This window comes from Dromiciops gliroides, chromosome 6, assembly GCF_019393635.1.
Source record: "Dromiciops gliroides isolate mDroGli1 chromosome 6, mDroGli1.pri, whole genome shotgun sequence".
In the NCBI taxonomy this organism is placed as follows: Eukaryota; Metazoa; Chordata; class Mammalia; order Microbiotheria; family Microbiotheriidae; genus Dromiciops; species Dromiciops gliroides.
In genome coordinates this window covers 200,867,624-200,884,464 of record NC_057866.1, presented here as the reverse complement: position 1 = coordinate 200,884,464, position 16,841 = coordinate 200,867,624, and the positions used below count along the sequence as shown (strand labels likewise).

Sequence of the window (16,841 nt, the reverse complement as noted above, 5' to 3'; positions counted from 1 at the left end):
TGGTGCACTGGGTAGACTGATGGCCCAAAAGTCAGGTAAACATTAGCCTGAATTCAAATCTGACCTCTAACACTTACAACCTGTGTGACCCTAGGCATCACTTAACCCTGTTTGCTTCAGTTTCCTCATCTGTAAAATAAGCTTGAGAAGTAAATGGTTAACTTTTACAGTATCTCTGCAAAGAAAACCCCAAATCATGTCATGAAGAGTAACTGAAAAAAAAAATACTGAACAAAATGTTTTAATCAAATTCCTACTCTTTCTGTTAGTTTCTCTCTTCTTTCTTGTCTTAAAATGAATTCTCATTTGTAGAAGAAGACTGCCAAGCAGAAGCAAGTTAAAGACTTGTGGGAAATAAGGAGAAACTTACTGTAATTAAAGGTTCAACAATACAGCTTCTGAAGCTATTTCTGGAATGGAAGGCCTAGGATTCCTCTTTCTCCTCTTTGTCCCTCTCTCCTTCTTCATCCTTATGCGCCTCTTCTTTTTAATCTTTATTTCCCCCCTTTATCTCCTTTTTCTTGTCTTGCCTTTCCCCCTTTCCTTTCATTCCTTTATCTTTCCTCTTACTTTCCTTCATCTATTTTTTCCTCTTCAAAGTCAAGTGAGTTATTTGATTTAACAAATGGTTTATTGTTGCTTGATGGTGTAGAGGGTTACATGTATGGCATGTGTTCACATAAACTCTTCTGATCATCTGTGTATCAGCACTGAACAATTTCTATTGTTTCAACTGCTTTGGCAAGGAAAGAGAAAGCAGAGGGCTGACAGAAAATAGAAAATCCTTTTGTTTATTTAAACACATTATTTACAGCTTTATAGGATCAAGGGAAGCTTGCGGGGTTTGAGTGTTGTTCTATGTGTTTGTTTGGGGGATCATTTTGCATGTGGATTTTAATTAACCAGGATTACACTGACAGTGGTACAAAAGAAGGACATTTTCTTCAGCTGGACACACTGAATAGATTGGTTGACACTTTCTCACTCATTTATGTTCATCAACAGAGGCATCTTGCCAAGCACAGTCACCTCTTGACCCTCATAATTTTTTTAAGGGGAAAAGTGTGGTCGATTTTAATCCAGTCAGCCTTGGTAGAAATATTTGCAAGAAGATCAAAAGCAGGGTCATTCCAATTTTAAAAGAAAAAGGCTCACATTACACCTAGGTGAGCATTACTTCACTGGGTTTTAAGTCAACAGAGAAGAATTTTGAAAATGCCACTAAATATGTAGCTGTTTCAATATTCCAAGAGCTCTGATTTCAACTACTAGAAATGCAGTGTGTCAGGGAGAAATGAATGATGTATTCAGAGGCAGAGGACCAAGGTTTTAATCCTGACTCTGTCATTTCTTCCCTATATAAACTAGTGTAACTTAAACTATCTGCAACACCATTTTATAATGGGAGGGGCAGGTTTTCAATGAGATGATCTCTAAGTTACCTTTCAGTTCTAAATCTGAGTCAATGGCATAATGATACTCCAGCAGTAAAGGAAATTTGCAAATATTACTTGTGGGAAGAAAAACATGAAATTGAAACTTGGAATATGATTTCAGTAGATATTTGTTTCAAAAGACATTGTTACTCCTCACCCCAACTCAACATGGATATCCCATGCAATTCTCTGCCATGCCCTATTCCACCTCCAAAACAAAACCAAGTATCTGGAAACAAACATTTTTTGAAGCACTTGCTGTAATAACACAATAGAGAATCAAAAGAACCTCCATAGAATAAGTTTACCTTTCATCTCATTTTCCCTACAGGTCCCCAGCTCTGATACTATCAAAGGGACAAAGTGAGAGGAAATTCTGATTGAAAGGAACTGCTGAATAAAATAAAATATTTGTACCAAGTTAGATTTCACTAGGGACATGGTCACCATTCCTACCAATGGCAGTAGGTCTGTATAGCAACTATCAAGCATATCATTTCAAAATACAAAATAACCAACCAATTTCTCTATTATATATATATATATATACATATACAAATATATACATATATATATATATATAATGTGTGTGTGTGTGTATGATAGAACTGAAAGGAGAATATCACAACATGATTCAATATTGTTCCCAAATTATACTTAATATTAATTTAGTCTATATGTTAAATGCTTTCTCAACATGTAATGGTTAATGTACCCTGATTATCTCCATAATCAATTTGTATTAATGCCATTTAAGGTATTTTAGTGAAAACTTGGTCTTTAATGACATCTTTCCCTTCCTCCTTAATTCTTTCATCATAGACAGATATATACAGGGACAAACACCAAACTAACTTATTCTTCAATATTCTCCTCTCTATTTTTTTTCTCTCCCTGGAATAAAAATGTTGAATTCCCTGCTGAGTGCCCTTCAGATTTTGTATTGTGTACTCTATCTCCCTTTTGTACCTAGTTTTGGAACAAAAAGTACCACATACCCTGCTGAGGACTCTTTAAATTCTGTATTATTCCTTCAAATTTGAGATTGGGGGAGTTCTTCAAAAGAGAAAAAAAATCTACTCAAACTTTATAGAAGCAAAATAGAATCACTAACCATGTATTTAAAAACTGATGAAAATTCTACCATAAGCATACACAAGCTGGTTTTTAGAGAAAGCTCCACAGAATGAAAAATTTTGATACTATAGTATTCTTTCTTAAGTTCATTGGCTATGGCCAGGCTAAAAGACCTTGCTGTGTCTAGAGACTGCATGGAGTGTTAGAAAAAAGCAATGGATTGGGAGTCAGAGGACCTGAGTTCAAATTTTGATTCTACTACTCACTACCTGTTCATCCATAAAAATTGCTTAAACTCTCTGGAGTTCCATCTTCTCCTCTACAATAAGAAATTCCTAGCATAGATAACCTTTTACATCCCTTCTAGAATCTTGTGAGAATCAAAGTGCCACCCCCTGCTGAGAAAGACATTGTGAGAACCAGGGCAGCCAATTAGCTTGGAGCTGTGTGAGGGGACTGCGCCTGGGTGGTCCTGCAGGGAACTTCTCCTTGGGGAGGACAGGGTATCTTTCTGGTCCATTGGAAGTGGTGGTAGGAGCAGCAGCAGGTGCAGGGAGCTAGGGTCTTTCCTTCTGAACTCCACATGTTCTCTTTAATAACCCCTATTATACTTTAATGAATGCCTAATGCCCCAAAGACAGGTGCTATGAGTTTCTAATTTAAGGTGACCACACATTTGATTTTTAGACATCATAGCAATTAGATTTTACACTTCGTAATCTAAAGCTCTGATAATATGATCAAGTTTCTGTCACCATAAGAAACTGACAAAAATATATATTTTTCACTGTTGCTACTTTTCATTTAGCATATTAAAATAATTTGGTAATGGATGAGAAAATTTATTTTATAGTGGCAAGAAGAAGGATAGAAGTTTGGTGAAGAAATATGAAAGTTCCCATACATAATTAACAATATGAATGAATGAGCTAACAAAGGTACAGATAGAAATCATTTTAGAGATTCCATTCAACAAAGTCAACAAATATTTATTTCATACCCAGAATGTACAAGATAAATATCAAACTCTGAGATACAAAGACAAAAATAAGTCAATCCTCAATATCTAGGAGATGAAATTATACTGGAAACATACCATAGTATAAGTAGATCAAGGATAAAATTAAGCAAAGTGTTCCCAAAAATGTGAGTAGAAAAACGATATTAACAGCTGAGGAAATCTTCATAGAGTTGGCATTTGATTTGAACCTTTAAGTATTGGAAATATTCCAGAAAGCTGACCAGGAATTTCATTCAAACATGGGAGGGAAAGAAAAGGAGAGGGAGAATATGCAGATAGCATTAGATAGCATAACAATTTCAAAGAACAGCTATTATTCTAGTTTGTTGGAGCATAGAATATGAATGCAAAAAAAGCAGATTGGGGAGATCCTTATACTCTAGTCTGAAAAGTTTCCGTTATCTCCTGGAGACAACAGGGAACCACGAAAGGCTTTTGAGGAAAGTGACAGCATTCTCAAACCTATGTTGTTGTTTTTTATGCTTGTGAGGTCTTAGGTGTTATCATCCCTGTGTGTCCTTGGAGACTGGAGATAAACATATAAAGAGTTGAAGAAATTAAAGAATTGAAAGAAGAGAGTGTTTAAAATGGTATCAATATGAATATTGATGTCTCCAAGGGTGGGGACATGTTAAGAGGAAGAAGAAAACTGGAATAGATACTAAATATCTGTCTTTAATCCAACCATAGAAATCATCAAAATAACTTCCTTTTAGAAACTATTATGGTACTTTGAACAGGAAGGTAACAAATTTCATTCAGAAAAGAAGATGTTATGGAAGGTGGTGTATTTCAGGGTGAACTAGCCAAATGGAGTGAAACTCAAAAGAAGATAGATTGAGGAAAAATAGCTGAAGAGGGAAAGTTCAGAAGTGGCAATGAGAAACAGGGAAGTGTATTGATTCCTCCTTCTGGCCATGAGTAAAGAAGTGATCAGCCCTTGAGAGGATGCTGAGAGACATACCTGGAAAAAGTTTTGTTTCTATGAACACTAGAGTATGGAAGGAGTATGTGAGGAAGAGATTTAGAATAGATTTGTTAAGGCTAGAAGTTATAGTCAAAAGAGCATCAGAAGATGGGGACTACAAAGAAATAGGTGTTTTAGATGGCTAGAATAAGAACGGGGCTGGGGAGAAGTAGGAGAAAAGATAAAGGGTCTTTATCTATCCATATAGTTTCTCCCAATAACAGAAATTAGAAAAGGAAGAGAAGAGCAACCTCAAGACAGGGTGATTCTCTTAGTTACTTAGAACACAGGACTCGAGGACTGATGGTAATAGTGTTTGGTAAGATTTGTGCAGTAAAGAAAGCCTCCAGTGCTGGGAATGCTAGTCAGAGGATGCCACATAACTCGTTTATCCTTCTCCAGAATATTCTTTGTGAAAGCCTGTTGGTGGGGCTGGGAGTCCAGGAGGGAGAGTGCAGCAATGTAGAATGATGAAGACATTTTCTTCTCAATAATAGCAGGGAAGGCTAGGCAGTGCTTCCTTTCAACCCATTAATTGTAAAGTCACATAAAAGAGGGTAGAGTACATGGTTGACTGTTCTGTTAATAGAAACATGCAGAAGAATGAATTTAACAGTGACTCTATAAATGTTTATTAAGTTCTTCAAGTAAAGGCTCATGAGTAAAGGAGACCTCAAATCTCATTCCCTTGTACTATTTCAGGGCCAGGATTCAATGTGGTCTGTTCCAATAGAATGAAAGCTCTTTGAAGGCAGAAATGGCATTCTTTTGTCTTTGTCTCCAAAATGCATGACACAATGTCTTATATATAGTAGGCACTTAGTAAATGTTAGTTCATAGGTTCATAGTTATTTATATAACAAGGAGGAAAAAAACCTTAGAGACAATCAAGCCAGCAACCTAATTTTATCAATTAGGAAAACTTGGGTCTAAGAGTTTAAGTGACTTCCTAAGGTAAAACAGTAAATGTATGGGACAGATTTTGAACATGTCTTCTTGAATCCAAGTCCAGTGCCCTAACCACTATGCCATTATAATAAGAAGAGAAAATGTACTGGTCATGTGATAAGAATGAGGAATGACAACTATACAGTCATAATGCCCCTAATATCCTCCAAATGTGAGTATGCCAGGGAGGGCAAGTCTTTAACATATTGGGCAGTACCCTTAATTGTTGATTGAATGATTGATTAATTGACTAAGAGAAAATCCAGCCAAGGAGATGAATGGGCTCACCTCTTTCCTTAGTGAAGGCAACCTCCATACTCCTAGGACATGTAGACTTACTTGGTGCCAAGATGACCAGTTGTGACAGTCAGTGGGACATAGTAAAGATGGAAAGAGGCCATGGAAGAAAAAAAATCAGAAATCAGTAATAGCCTAGAGGGAAAAGGACATGACAAGAATTATTGGAGTGTATGCTGCAGAGTCTGAAGAAACAATTGTACATCCAACAGAGTGAGAAAAATATATAATAGTGTACCTATATTTATCTTAAGTTGTGGTTTGACTATCTGGATAAAAATGCCAGAAAGGGTAATATTTCAGGGAAGATAGTTCTAAGCTGCAAAGTAAACTTTGAAAATAGTATATTAGTAAAAAAGAAACCAACAAAAATACATTAAAATGCATTTATACACCTATGCAATGAAAGGTAAGTATGAAATTGAATGTACTTTAATCCACAGTGCTTCTAACTCCATTCCTTTATCCTCGCCTTATTTTACTAAGGCTTTTCACTCTCATGTTTTAAAGTCCAGTTAGTAACAATATTCTCTCTTGGAATAATATGACTTAATCAAATCAAATAAATATTATGGATTTAATCATATGACACCTATTTGGTATACTTCTAGGATTGTAAAAATCAAATATTGGTGCATATTGAATAATAAGTGAAATCAGAATATAGCAGTAAAGGGAGGTGGAATGAGCCCTGAATAGAGAATCAAAAAAGCTGAATTTTATTCTGAGATCTATTACTTAATACTCATGCTGGACTAGTCATTGAAGTTCTCTGTGCTTGAGTTTTCTTATCTGTAGAATGAGAATTGGCCTTGGTAATTTCCCAAGTCACCTCTAACCTAAAATACTATACTCATGTTTTCTCTATATAGTGTTTATTCTCTCTGTACCCTCAGTCATCTCTATTATAGGATTAGCATCTAAGCCTGAGGAAGCACCTTCATAGATCATCAAGCCCAAACCCATCATCTTATAGTTTAGGAAACTTAAGCCTACAAAGGCCAAGTGACTAACCCAAGGTCACATAGGAATACTATATAAATGGTTTAAAATTCATCTTATGCTACTCTCCTGATGCCAAGAAAATGCCTTTTATATCCTATAGCATGTATTGCTATTGCATGGTATCTTTTTATCCCAAGTCTTAAAACTTTGTGGAATATGCCATTAAATATCTGGATTCCTACCACTGAAAAGGATCAACTGCCTCAGTTTTATAGTATAGATGTGAAGGCAGCTGACATCTGTGAGGAATACCTGCTAGAACGAATGTCCTTTAAACCAGGCCTGTTTCCTCTAGAAGAACCATCTGACATTTGTACAATGCCTCCAAAATCCAGTACCCCCTTAGCCAGGCTGACTGAATCAAAGGAATGGGACTGAAGCACTTCAATAATTTTGTTGGCAAAAATAGCCGTAGGCATAAGTAGAACACTCAGAACTATTGTTGAAGCTGAAAACAAATAAATAATGGGGGTGGGGGGCAAATCAATACTTACAGGAATCATGACCGGGAGACATACAGGCTGGTCACAAAACAAGCACCATTAACACATGAAATGTGGTTGTTGCTATATTACCATGAAAAGCTGGGAGGAAAAACTGACCTTAATAGGAACTTGCATTGTTGGGAAAGTGAAACATTCCTTCCAGATGTAAACTCTTTGTTGAACCTGGTGACAAAGGCCTATTATATTCCATAAGAATCATTAAAATGTATGAAGTTTTCACGAGTGCTAGGAAGATACTACTTGCAATAAAGTCAGCAAATTACAGAGAAGGTCATAGCAGAGATCCTGCATCAGGTGTAAAATACCTTTATGATGTGACAAGTTGGAATTAAGAGAATGTTGGCAGAAGCTCAAGTTTCTTGGGTCACCTGTCATCATAATATTGAAAGTTGATTCCAAAAGAGAGATAAATATGCTCTAAGGAAACCTCTTGGGGTTTTAGGGAACTCTGTTCAGCAGCATAATACCAGAGGCCCAGTATATCATGTCCATAAATAGGTATCACAAAGAGGAACCAGTAAGGAATGTGTATCCTAAGAGCTGTGGATATTTTAATGCAGTACCTAGTGACTAAAACTGTATAGAATGTTGTAAATAGTCTTTCATGCAGGTGTATTACTACTGTTCAAGAGACCATGCTGAGAACTAAATGTAGCTGGATAATTAGAAACACAAAAGAGCATCCTCCTGATGCTCATGTCAAGAGGCATGGATGGGATCTAGAGTAGAGGCTTTCTGTGTGGCAGTAACCATTTGTTCTCACCATAGCATTCAAAGTACACTATAGTTTTTGGTGAATTAAAGTAAAAGATCAGCACTTGAATTAATCCAAGAAAGGGCAGTGGAAGCACATGGTAGATAAGAACAGGCTGTAACATAACCTGGAGATATATGCAAGAAATGGTGAAAATGATGGTATGGGAGCAAAATGTTACTGAAGAAAATGTGCAAGCAACATGGTGAGAATGAGGGATGACCAGTGGAGGGCCTATGGGCTCCATTGCTATCTTAACCATGCCAAGAGTCAACTCAACTCAACACCATTTATTAAGCACTTACTGTGTGTCAGATACTATTCAGGCACTTTGTTTTTTTGTTTTTGTTTTCTTTTGCAGGGCAATGAGGGTTAAGTGACTTGAACAGGATCACACAGCTGGTGTTGTCAAGTGTCTGAGACCGGATTTGAATTCGGGTCCTCTTGAATCCAGGGCCAGTGTTTTATCCACTGTGCCACCTAGCTGTCCCTTATTCAAGCACATTGAAGACAAATCCAAGCGAAAAGAAAGGCAATCACTGCTCTTGAGAAGCTTACATATGAATTGGGGAAGATGGTACATAAAAGGAAACTGGGGGGAGCATACAATGATGTTTCATTGGGCCTTTATAGAGAAAGTCTTGGAGGAGTGAAAGGAGAGAGTATGGCCTAAAGAGGAAAGAAGACGTAGGTGTCCTGGGCATCATCAATAAAAAAGAAAATGTGAAGAGGATTCTCAGCATGTTAGATAGGAAAATTAATGGGAAGACCTAGACAAAAGTTCCATTAGAAGAGAAAGTGTTAAATGACACTATGCTTCATTGGAAGAAATACCCACATCAATTAGCTCATAGATTCATCAGAGTATTGTTAATCACTGTCTTCTTATCAGTTATTTTCAAGAGTTCCTTTATGTTTGTCTATAAAATTCCCTATAGTCATATTGATTTAATCCCTCTCTCACAGCTGTTATTCTGGAAATAGACACAATAGGGATGGGGCAAATTTTTACAGTGGGATTAGTGGTGATTTGGGAGTATAGGACCTGAGATTCTACTTCCATGATTTAGAAATGTAATTTAATCTCTAGGCCTAAGTTTCTTCATCTATTAAAATGTGGGTTGGGTGGGAAAGGGGAACCAGAACCTCCCTAAAGTCTCTTCCTGCACTAAATCTGTCATTCTAAGAACTCCTGACCAGGAGTCACAAAATCCGGAGTCTAGGAATAACTTCGACATGAAAAATCTGTGAGGCATTGGGTGTCAATCTGTGCCTCAGTTTCTTCATATATAAAAATGTGGGAGTTGAATAGATGATTTATCTGGTGCCTTCTAGCTCTAAATTGCTATGAGTTTTTGAAGAAAAAAATGTATGTCTGAGATGATATTTGGAAATCATATAACTCAACGCCCTTATTTTACGGACAAAGAAATGGAGGCCCAGAGAGGGGAAGAGATTTGGCTTTTAAACATGTTTTATTGATCCTTAAAAACGTAAGCATAAGTTCTCAATGAATAACTATTTTCCCTCCAAATGGAACCATCCTTTACAACAAAGAAGTATAGTTAAGCAAAATAAATGAACAAATGAGCTATGTCCAACAGGTAAATGCTTGGTCAGTTGCCAACATTCTCCCGGATTTCTGATGGAGAGGCAGGACATTTAGGAAGGTTCTTGTCCATGATAATATAGGTGGCAAACAGCAGAGATAGGCATCACCCCATATCCTCTGAATCCAAATTGGGGACATTTTCTACTTACAATACACTTCATACACATAGGAAATCTGTAGATGCTGTGGGGTTCATAGTAAAGAGGACCAAGCAGTTCCCTGCTCTTTCTGACTTTGAGTGTTTTTACAGATTTTTGAGCCAGGTTTTCATTAGGAGCTTCAATATTAACCATAGAGGTACTTCAAGTGCTGATGTTCTTGAGACTGAAAAAGGGTTGGTGGCCCAGATGCCATGACCTGACCTCTTACACTTCTCTGTTTATGTTTTCATTTACCAATGGGACCAATAGGATGATGTTTCATTGGTTTGATGAGTCGTCTGAGACCTAGAGACATTGCACTATACTGAGAGGGTTTAACACCACAATTTCAAATAATGGCAACTTCTGCATGAGAGGTGTGGGAATTAGAGAAAATTGCTAAATTGTTTGCACTTAAAACTCCAGTTTAGACTCTCAGGAGGGCCATAGTTTCACTTGCTGAAGAAATTGGTCACAGCAAATACAGTACTTCAGCTACTGAGTAAGCAGCCATGGACACTAAACCACTCACTGCCAAAAAGTCTGCTTGCTCCTCTCTATCTGAGGACATTCCATTCCTAACCTTAAGCCTGACCAACCATTTGCATTATTTACATAGACCAAGGAAAACTTATGTGAATTTCCTGTAATTGTGGAGGGAGTGATGATTAATGCAACACAAGCTAAATGCCCAATTGAAAATACAATTATCCATTTTCACATTAAAGAGAAATTCAACTGAAATTGATGAAAGTTATGGTTAGCAGAGGGATAATGGATGTTGTCTTTTCTTATTTCTGAAATAAGCTCAATAATCTTTGTGACTAGTTAACTCCCTTTCCTGATCTTCTGCCTCACAATTATTTCTGAAAGATGATTTCACAATTATGTCATTTGATCTATTTATCCTCTCTACCTGGTGCTCCACAAGACAAGTTCAGTAGATCAGGACCAGAGGTATTCATTTGGTTCTAAAATTTAAGCTGCCTTCTGTTATAAGAGAAAATAAATTTAAATATTCCCTACATGTTGGAAAAGAGAAAGATGTTGCCTTTTTGCATGCTCTTTGATGACCTGAGTCAGCCTAGGATTAATTCCTGGATACTTAATATTTTTGTGACCTTGGGCAAGTCATAATCACCTTGAGACACAGTTTCCTCAACTGTAAAATGAGAGCATTGGACTAGGTTCCCTCAGAGGTTCCTTCTAGCCCTAGACCTGTGATCTTATAATTTTCATAGGAACTGGATGTACCCTGCTAATACTTATCATATTCTAAAATCTGGCCTTAGATTCTTACTAGCTGTGTAACCCTGGGCAATTCATTTAACCTCTGTCTCAGTTTTTTTTTATTTGTAAAATGGGGATAATGATAGGACCTGCCTCCCAGGGTTGTTGTGAGGATCAAATGAGATAATATTTGTAAAACTCTTAGCATAGTGGTGGTTGTTGCTGCTGTTCTTCCTTTATTTGCAAAAAGGACCATGGCATCAGTAGGGTGATGCCTTGACTTGCAAGTGAATTGTATTTAAGTGAGGGAGGGCTGGGCAAAGCCATCAGAATCACTCTTTCCTCCAGAGTCATTGGAGCCCAGAAGTAAGACATAACTCAGAACAAGTGGTGATGGCCAGGAATGCAGTAGGAGAACTTGGCCTTTTTAAGTTCTTTCCCAAGTCTCAATTTGTCTAAGACAACACCCATATAGTGAATAAAAGCTAGGCAAGATTTGAGGCCAAAGATGGCCTGGAAGTCCTCTTTTTTTTCATTGAAGTCCTAGTTTAACTTCAGAAAAGAGTCAATTTGAGAGGGGAAGACCCTCAGGGTGTATAGCCAGAATAGAAACACTTGTTCTTTACTGTCCCTCTGAGCCACCAAAACCCAAACAAGTAAGACATGGGCTGGGACCTATTACTGGCCAATCAGTGACTCTAGCAGAGTGGTTGAAACATGGTAAATGGTAGATAAATATTAGCTATCATTATTGTACTTCATATACTGTCTTCCTTATATTGTTGTTTTAGCTTACCTACTAGATTATAATTCCTGGAGGAACTGTTCAATTTAATTTTTGAATACCCCCCACTGTAGCACAATGCCTCACATATAACAAATATCTAAAAGTTTGCTGAAAAAAATCAGTGACTGAATAAATACATGAAAGAGTAAGTGAACCGAGAACCAGGCATCAAGGGAAAGGAGTGGAACCATTGTTTTGCTGCCAAATGGGGCATTCAGGCAGCAGGGAGGAGATCAAGGAGTGGGTTGTAATCTCTCCCAAATAACCCAGATTCTATGAGAACTATGCAAATGAAGCACCCCGTGCCATCTGAATCCTGACCCAACCATTGCTCCGAAGAAAAGTGGTGAATTTATACATTACTCCATTCCCTTCCATATCTGTGAGCACATGAATGAATGTAAATAAAAGAATGGAATTTCTCCAGGAAGCCCCACAGAATTGACAAACACAGTGGACAAGTACAATTTTATAGCAAATGTATTTATATTACAAGTATGAAACGGTTGGCATAAAAAAACCTATATTATACAGAGTAAAACTACTTGATTGAATTATTAATTCTTCATTGTAGTGATGCATTCTTTTTGAATAAGTTAGAAAATATTACTCAAAGATGTAATTATAAGTATACTTTGTTTTTACAACAGTGAAAAATCTAAATACACAGGAGACCTATTGATTTTATTGCGACTTTCTAAGGGGCAGAAAAAAAGGATTCATCTTTTTTAGCCAATCAGTGTCAGAAAAACAATAATCAAATTCTGTAGAAAACAATATTTTGAGTTCATTCTTATAAATCTGTAGTGTTGTTTTGCCTTTCAATAACAGGTAATGAGGCAAGAAAAAAACCACAAAAAATGATGATTCATTTTGCAAATTCTTTTCCCTCTTGGATTTCAGGAGTTTTGTTTTTTTTTAAGCCAAAGGTAAAGCATTTTTAAGTCAGAAAAACTCATATAATTAAGATCTCCAGCTGCATACATTTTTAATACCACAGAAAACATGGTAATTGACATATGTGATTCTGGATCACACTTCAGATTCTAAATTATTTCAGTCTGCTGAAATGTGTTTAAGTGTACCATCCAGACACACTTTTGGTAATTCGGCTTTTAATGACCATCCTTCACTTCAGAGCTACCTTTGATGTTAAAATAGTATAAGAAATAATGTAATTTTCCCACATGCTGGCTGGGTTATAGTCAGATGTTTCTTAAATATTTCATGTAAGAACTCTCCCTGACCCCTACCACTGTGAAAATGTGAGAAGATTTTACTTACAACAATTTTATATCATGTAGTTCACTAAATTCACTGGAATGATCAGGACCTCAACCAAAATTGATTGCTGAACCTAAAATAAGATCAAAGCAATAAATCAAAAGCATATAGCAGATGGAAAAATACAAATTGCAGGAATAAGCTTAGAATAATTAATATCTGCAAAATTACACTGCATAAAATCTTAGAAGGTGTTAAAAAAAGCTCATAGTATATTAAAATCTAAAACTTTAAGGGGGTCTCTGAACTAGCCTATGATTTGTACCCAGAGTATATGAATAGGAATGATACCAAAAAACCCTATTAGCAATTACAGATTCTAATTTCTTTACTTAGTCCTTCTACCTCCCCAAATTTCTTCTTACTCAAACTATTAAATGAATTGAATAGTTGTATTCTGAGCTTTAAGGACATAAAAAAATATCTCTGGTCTCCTTTCTTTCCTCTCAGGCAAGGTCACATTTGTCAGCCTCTTCTTCCCTCATGTACCTGCACCCCCAAAGAAGGAGGCAGGATTAAATGTAAGTGGGGGAGCAGGGAAAAATTCATATAAGATTTTTTAAATTACTGGATCTTGCTAATAATTTTTTTATCATTCAAGTGTCTGATTTAGATAAATATAAATATTATAGGGGAAAAGAGAAAATTGCTGTTTTGTAGCATCACTGAAATCTGATGTTTGTCAATATATATTTGGTACCTATGATTTCTTTAGCACATATGGTTTACATTAGGTGCTCTGAGATTTTTATTTTTTTATTTTTTGCAGGGCAATGAGGATTAAGTGACTTGGCCAGGGTCACACAGCTAGTAAGTGTCAAGTGTCTGAGGCTGGATTTGAATGCAGGTCCTCCTAAATCCAGGGACAGTGCTTTATCCACTGTGCCACCTAGCTGTCCCCGAGAATTTTTAAGAAAACTACAATGGCAAGAACTTTCTCACTTACATTACAAGACAGGGTGTAACTAATAAATGTCATTTCAGAGTTTATAGTGAGTTTTTATTTGTTACAAAAAACAATTGAAAGACTGTCTTTCAAAAAAATCATTTTATTCAGGACTGCTAAAGGAAGAATGTATTGATGATTGTATATTGGATATATGGATGGGTGGAATGAGCATGGAAAGGCTTTGCATTGGCAGACAGAATGAAGACTCTCCATAGCAGTGTAAAAGTGATCTTTAGGTTGCTTCTGGACTCATTTTGTTGTATCCAATAGGAAGTAATAAACCAAAAAGTGAGTGTGTGTGTGTGTGTGTGTGTGTGTGTGTGTGTGTGTGTGTTTGTAATGAAATTGGCCAATCCTGGTAGCCAATTAAATAAAGGAAGTAAGAGAGATAAAGGAATGTTTGAGAGAGTCATGATATTAGCATAAAAGGGACATTAAATCCCTCATTTGGATGAGGAAAAAGAACTAAAGAGAGGTTAATAGTTGAGTCTACAAGGTCACAAAACTATTAAGTGACTGATGCAGGGCTTGTACCCAGGTCTTCCTGACTCAAAGTTCAACTATCAATCAATCAATAAACATTCTATGTGCCAGGCACTGTTTTATTCACTGAAAGGGCTGTGATAAGCTCTCAGTTCTATACAGTGTTCCATGTTACTTCTAAGAAAACAATTAGTTTGCAAGTCTTCTATAAACAAGAACCAGGAAATGGGCTACTGATGGTGATAGACAAATATGGCTGTCATGACATTTTCTCTTTTTTTTTCCTTTCATTTTCTGATAACTATTAAAAAAAATCAACCTTGTACTTCATGGAAAGCTTACTCTCTAATTCTTTTTGACAGCAAGCAGCATAAATCTAATTCCTTTACCAATGTGACAATCACTCAGATATTTCAATAAAGTTTTTATGCTGTAATCTCCCACCTACCCACACACATAAGCAATCCATTTCTTCACTGAGCTATATCCAAGAAAATGGATCCTCATATGAAATGGCTTGAAAGAAAGTGTGGAATATGGTACATTGAAAAGGCTGCTTGGTTTTGAGTCATAGAGTCTAGGTTGAAAACCTATATTACTCAGCTGTACTTGGATATGTGACAACCTCTTTTGAACTATTTTTCTCATTGAAAAGAATAGGGTTGGATCAGATGGCATTTCAGTTCCCTTCCAGCTCTACTTTTACAAACTCACTGTATTGTTTGTTCTTTTAAACATAATCTATCTTATCAGTTCCTCTCCTAAATTTTGCTTCAGAGAGCTCAATACAGTACTATTGTCATAGTTTAACTCAGGGAGAGCTCAGTTAGTACAACTTATTTTATATTTATTTTAATGTACAATTTTATCACTTAAATGACCTGTAGATTGTGAAATATATCAGATGAGGAAAATGGTATGAGGGAGTGATAGAATCAGAAGATCTGCAAGGTAAAAAAAGACAATAAAAGGGTTGTTTGTCATACTTTGCATTGTTAACTAGTGCAGGAATGAGTTCCTAATAGGTACTAAATAAATGACTGTTGAATAGACCCTTTTGGTCAAGTCTGTATAAGCAATATATGAAGCCATCTAAGTAAATGTGATCCTTAGGGAGTGAAGGTGTCGGTGTAGAGGAGGGAGAGTGAATTAAAGAGGGGAGTGCTTACTGTTTCATGGTGCTTTGTTATTTTGAGCATAATAAAGTAGAAATGAAAATCTGCTAGAAAATCAGATGACTCCATGAGACCCCTGGGTTTTAAATATTTTACATTACTTAAATTTATTTTGTAGTCTAGAAACATAGGCAGATAATTTCTTAAACAAAGTTTACTTTTGGAAACTGCTGAATGCCATTTTTAAAGACACTGGAAAGCATTACCCAAATCCAACAATGTAACCGCAATAATCACGGTGTTAATTCTAAAGAGAAAAATAGTATTTTTGTAAGGATTTGATTGTAATAAGATGCGACTTTATGAAATCTGAGAACATTTACTTTCCTAAGAAAGAATTTTGGTATGGATGAGACACTAGAAATCATGAGGAATCTAAGTCTCAAAGAGGAGAAATTACTGGCCTATGGCCACATAGCTAGTTCTTGACAAATGTGAAATCTGAACATAGTTATATTGACTACAAATCTACTGTTCTTTTGACTTCCCATCAATAATTTTATCACAATTCTCCACACCGAGAATTTTTATCTCATTAATAAGGCAAGTCTGGAAACATCTTTGTACCACTGAACTACTTAAAGTCTTTTTTTTTTAATGTTATGTATTTCTTTTCCTGTAAGTTGAATTAAAAAAGCAAACATTTGATTTTGTAGTGAATGACACAGATATAAAGTCTTTTCTTCAAGGCCCCAATAAGGAATCTGCCATACATATATGTTAATATACAACATCCTTCAATCAACTAAGCCACAGACAAAGTTTTTTGTTGTGTGCATACAGACTTTTGATTAGTTTTATCAAATATCAAAATCAATATCACATCAGAAGAAAAGAGAAAGTTGAAAAGATAATGAACAATTGTAATTCTTTCAACCTGACCTATTCAAATATATCAAAACAAAAAATAAGGAAAAAAAGAATAAAAAAAGCTAAAGATATGGCATTGATTGCCTCAGTATCCTGAAAAAAAAGCTTAAATAGCCTAATCACTACAACACAGAGGTCCAAAGTACTGAAAACCCAACAACCTTTAAACATTTGATGTCCTATTAAGGCAAAAATCCATATTAAGCAAATTTATATGAATATAAGAAAGCAAAAGCTATTAGAAGTGAAAACCAGTCTACAGAAATCTTGGTATAAGATTCAAAAAAGCCAAATCATATC

The 16,841-nt window shown here is 36.0% G+C and overlaps 1 pseudogene; it reads right to left on the bottom strand.

The window, feature by feature from the left end:
• Nucleotides 1–16,841, bottom strand: part of LOC122732199 — a 146,438-nt pseudogene that overhangs the window by 26,449 nt on the left and 103,148 nt on the right.